General features: G+C 37.8%; 4 non-coding genes across 4 annotated transcripts in view; all 4 read left to right on the top strand.

Moving 5' to 3' along the window:
- The first annotated feature begins 1,509 nt into the window (after positions 1 to 1,509).
- TRNAS-UGA (transfer RNA serine (anticodon UGA)) lies at positions 1,510 to 1,591 on the top strand. Its single transcript has one exon. It is a non-coding gene; the product is annotated as a tRNA-Ser (tRNA).
- A 648-nt stretch (positions 1,592 to 2,239) lies between these two features.
- TRNAQ-UUG (transfer RNA glutamine (anticodon UUG)) lies at positions 2,240 to 2,311 on the top strand. The gene has a single exon. It is a non-coding gene; the product is annotated as a tRNA-Gln (tRNA).
- Positions 2,312 to 3,215: 904 nt separating this feature from the next.
- TRNAS-AGA (transfer RNA serine (anticodon AGA)) lies at positions 3,216 to 3,297 on the top strand. The gene has a single exon. It is a non-coding gene; the product is annotated as a tRNA-Ser (tRNA).
- A 1,640-nt stretch (positions 3,298 to 4,937) lies between these two features.
- The window catches only part of TRNAS-UGA (transfer RNA serine (anticodon UGA)), an 82-nt gene continuing 19 nt past the window's right edge, over positions 4,938 to 5,000 (top strand). Inside the window, exon 1 of the tRNA in view lies at positions 4,938 to 5,000. This exon is cut by the window's right edge and continues 19 nt beyond it. This is a non-coding gene — a tRNA (tRNA-Ser).

Genomic DNA, 5,000 nt, shown 5'->3' with positions numbered 1-5,000 from the left:
TTTAGATTATCTATTCTGGAGCAACATTACATGTGCGACTTGCCGCTAATCAAAAGAAGCACCGTGGGTGCCATCAGGTAAGAGGTTTTTCTCTTGATCTTGTCCAGCAGCCACAGACCGCTGTCCTGGCTAATGGACTGGGACATGCACTTTGATTTGCACAAACCTAAAATTATCTCTCAGATGAAGCCTTTTACCATGCAATGCTAATCTTTATCAACTACTGGATGAACAGTTTTCTAACAGTATAAGTTTTGCAATTTATTTTTTTCACACTTTTTCCAAGTAACAGATACAGCAATCTTTTTACTAGCCACTTTTCATCAACATTTCAAACTGTCCTAGCTGTGATATCGTGGAAATGTTGGTAAATTTGTGGAATGAAAGGTTATAAGATATCAATTTACCATTGTGTATGATTGCAGATTTGCACTGCAGCTTTGGAGCCTGTTTTCGCCATCGTTCACGATTTCATATGCTTTATTCAGCACAACAAGCCGCAGCCATGACTGTGTAATGGTTGGTTCCATGGTGTAATGGTTAGCACTCTGGACTTTGAATCCTGTTATCTGAATTCAAATCTCAGTGGAACCTGGGCACACATTTCAATTTTTCCATCTGCACTCAGATCGACGATGCCCAATGTCAATGATGAAACAAGCAATTTAAAATCCACATAATAAAAGACAAAAAAAGAGTTCAAGGATTCATGGAATACCATGGTCAAAGCTGTCAATCAAGTAGGATTAGCAAAAATTAAAATTGTCTATGTCACTCATTGTCTATGTCATACCAAGCAATCTCATACTCTGTGACTTGAGTCAATATTCACATAACACTCTTTCCAAGTGGGTGAATCTGACAAGGTTTTGAAACCAAAATGGCTTCAGGAAGTGTTTTTGATTTTTCTCTAAGCCATCTTTTCTTGTGTTTTCCAGAATTTCCTAAAGTGCCTTATAAACATTTTTGGTGGTGTTTTTCTAAAAATTCTTTCCGGCGTCTTTTGAATGTGTTTTGTGGCTTTTTTTGTAGCACACAAAAGTCAATCAGGACCCTTTATAGGGTCTTTCGAACCTAACCGTTGACTTGTATTATAGGTATGGAGCTGTTCAAAGTGAAAAACAGCTGAAGATTGATATGGTAATTTCAGTTAACCGCTGGACATTTTTGGAAACTTGAGATGGTTAATAGACGCTCCAAAGCCTGATCAAATGAACATCAAGTCTTTTTTACTTGGAAATGATTATGTTCAGTCTTCTCAGCATTTTTGGATTATTTTTAAAGATGTTTTTGGAGCTGACTGACTCCAAATCCACATTATGAAGAGGGAAAAGCTTTAAACTGTGAATAGTTCCCATTGATGATGACTTTAAATCAGATTTTTGCATTTTACTGAGACCTTGTATTTTCTTTTCATTTTCTGAGATGTCTTCCAGAGGGTTGATCACTGAGCTTGATCATGGTGCTATTAGAAAACATGTGTGAAACTCATAACAGCTTGACGTCCGAGTAGTCGTGGCCGAGTGGTTAAGGCGATGGACTTGAAATCCATTGGGGTCTCCCCGCGCAGGTTCAAATCCTGCTGTCTATGTTTCAATAACTTTTTGACCTTTTATCTTTGTTGTTCAATTTGCATCTTTACTAGTCTATTCCCCATGACAGTGATCTGTGATGGAGCGAGTTTCTAGGACCAAACTGACTTTATCTTTGACTGTTCTTTAGATAATCTATTCTGGAGCAACATTACATGTGCGACTTGCCGCTAATCAAAAGAAGCACCGTGGGTGCCATCAGGTAAGAGGTTTTTCTCTTGATCTTGTCCAGCAGCCAAAGACCGCTGTCCTGGCTAATGGACTGGGACATGCACTTTGATTTGCACAAACCTTAAATTATCTCTTAGATGAAGCCTTTTACCATGCAATGCTAATCTTTATCAACTACTGGATGAACAGTTTTCTAACAGTATAAGTTTTGCAATTTATTTTTTTCACACTTTTTCCAAGTAACAGACACAGCAATCTTTTTACTAGCCACTTTTCATCAACATTTCAAACTGTCCTAGCTGTGATATCGTGGAAATGTTGGTAAATTTGTGGAATGAAAGGTTATAAGATATCAATTTACCATTGTGTATGATTGCAGATTTGCACTGCAGCTTTGGAGCCTGTTTTCGCCATCGTTCACGATTTCATATGCTTTATTCAGCACAACAAGCCGCAGCCATGACTGTGTAATGGTTGGTTCCATGGTGTAATGGTTAGCACTCTGGACTTTGAATCCAGTGATCTGAGGTCAAATCTCAGTGGAACCAGGGCACACAATTCGATTTTTCCATCTGCACTCAGATCGACGATGCCCAATGTTTATGATGAAACAAGCAATTTAAAATCCACATAATAAAAGACAAAAAAAGAGTTCAAGGATTCATGGTCAAAGCTGTCAATCAAGAATGATTAGCAAAAATTAAAATTGTCTATATCACTCATTGTCTATGTCATACCAAGCAATCTCATACTCTGTGACTTGAGTCAATATTCACATAACACTCCTTCCAAGTGGGTGAATCTGACAAGGATTTGAAGCCAAAATGGCTTCAGGAAGTGTTTTTGATTTTTCTCTAAGCCATCTTTTCTTGTGTTTTCCAGAATTTCCTAAAGTGCCTTATAAACATTTTTGTGGTGTTTTTCTAAAAATTATTTTTGGCGTCTTTTGAATGTGTTTTGTGGCTTTTTTTGTAGCACACAAAAGTCAATCAGGACCCTTTATAGGGTCTTTCGAACCTTACCGTTGACTTGTATTATAGGTATGGAGCTGTTCAAAGTTGAAAACAGCTGAAGATTGATATGGTAATTTCAGTTAACCGCTGGACATTTTTGGAAACTTGAGATGGTTAATAGACGCTCCAAAGCCTGATCAAATGAACATCAAGTCTTTTTTACTTGGAAATGATTATGTTCAGTCTTCTCAGCATTTTTGGATTATTTTTAAGGATGTTTTTGGAGCTGACTGACTCCAAATCCACATTATGAAGAGGGAAAAGCTTTAAACTGTGAATGGTTCCCATTGATGATGACTTTAAATCAGATTTTTGCATTTTACTGAGACCTTGTATTTTCTTTTCATTTTCTGAGATGTCTTCCAGGGGGTTGATCACTGAGCTTGATCATGGTGATATTAGAAAACATGTGTGAAACTCATAACAGTTTGACGTCCGAGTAGTCGTGGCCGAGTGGTTAAGGCGATGGACTAGAAATCCATTGGCGTCTCCCCGCGCAGCTTCAAATCCTGCCGACTACGTCTATGTTTAAAAACTTTTTGACCTTTTATCTTTGTTGTTCAATTTGCATGTTTACTAGTCTATTCCCCATGACAGTGATCTGTGATGGAGCGAGTTTCTAGGACCAAACTGACTTTATCTTTGACTGTTCTTTAGATAATCTATTCTGTAGCAACATTACATGTGCGACTTGCCGCTAATCAAAAGAAGCACCGTGGGTGCCATCAGGTAAGAGGTTTTTCTCTTGATCTTGTCCAGCAGCCACAGACCGCTGTCCTGGCTAATGGACTGGGACATGCACTTTGATTTGAACAAACCTAAAATTATCTCTCAGATGAAGCCTTTTACCATGCAATGCTAATCTTTATCAACTACTGGATGAACAGTTTTCTAACAGTATAAGTTTTGCAATTTATTTTTTTCACACTTTTTCCAAGTAACAGATACAGCAATCTTTTTACTAGCCACTTTTCATCAACATTTCAAACTGTCCTAGCTGTGATATCGTGGAAATGTTGGTAAATTTGTGGAATGAAAGGTTATAAGATATCAATTTACCATTGTGTATGATTGCAGATTTGCACTGCAGCTTTGGAGCCTGTTTTCGCCATCGTTCACGATTTCATATGCTTTATTCAGCACAACAAGCCGCAGCCATGACTGTGTAATGGTTGGTTCCATGGTGTAATGGTTAGCACTCTGGACTTTGAATCCTGTTATCTGAATTCAAATCTCAGTGGAACCTGGGCACACATTTCAATTTTTCCATCTGCACTCAGATCGACGATGCCCAATGTCAATGATGAAACAAGCAATTTAAAATCCACATAATAAAAGACAAAAAAAGAGTTCAAGGATTCATGGAATACCATGGTCAAAGCTGTCAATCAAGTAGGATTAGCAAAAATTAAAATTGTCTATGTCACTCATTGTCTATGTCATACCAAGCAATCTCATACTCTGTGACTTGAGTCAATATTCACATAACACTCTTTCCAAGTGGGTGAATCTGACAAGGTTTTGAAACCAAAATGGCTTCAGGAAGTGTTTTTGATTTTTCTCTAAGCCATCTTTTCTTGTGTTTTCCAGAATTTCCTAAAGTGCCTTATAAACATTTTTGGTGGTGTTTTTCTAAAAATTCTTTCCGGCGTCTTTTGAATGTGTTTTGTGGCTTTTTTTGTAGCACACAAAAGTCAATCAGGACCCTTTATAGGGTCTTTCGAACCTAACCGTTGACTTGTATTATAGGTATGGAGCTGTTCAAAGTGAAAAACAGCTGAAGATTGATATGGTAATTTCAGTTAACCGCTGGACATTTTTGGAAACTTGAGATGGTTAATAGACGCTCCAAAGCCTGATCAAATGAACATCAAGTCTTTTTTACTTGGAAATGATTATGTTCAGTCTTCTCAGCATTTTTGGATTATTTTTAAAGATGTTTTTGGAGCTGACTGACTCCAAATCCACATTATGAAGAGGGAAAAGCTTTAAACTGTGAATAGTTCCCATTGATGATGACTTTAAATCAGATTTTTGCATTTTACTGAGACCTTGTATTTTCTTTTCATTTTCTGAGATGTCTTCCAGAGGGTTGATCACTGAGCTTGATCATGGTGCTATTAGAAAACATGTGTGAAACTCATAACAGCTTGACGTCCGAGTAGTCGTGGCCGAGTGGTTAAGGCGATGGACTTGAAATCCATTGGGGTCTCCCCGCGCAGGT

This window comes from Dendrobates tinctorius, unplaced genomic scaffold (genome assembly GCF_039654945.1).
Source record: "Dendrobates tinctorius isolate UK_male_01 unplaced genomic scaffold, ASM3965494v1 ptg000048l, whole genome shotgun sequence".
In the NCBI taxonomy this organism is placed as follows: Eukaryota; Metazoa; Chordata; class Amphibia; order Anura; family Dendrobatidae; genus Dendrobates; species Dendrobates tinctorius.
This window is presented reverse-complemented; position numbering and strand designations above follow the sequence as displayed.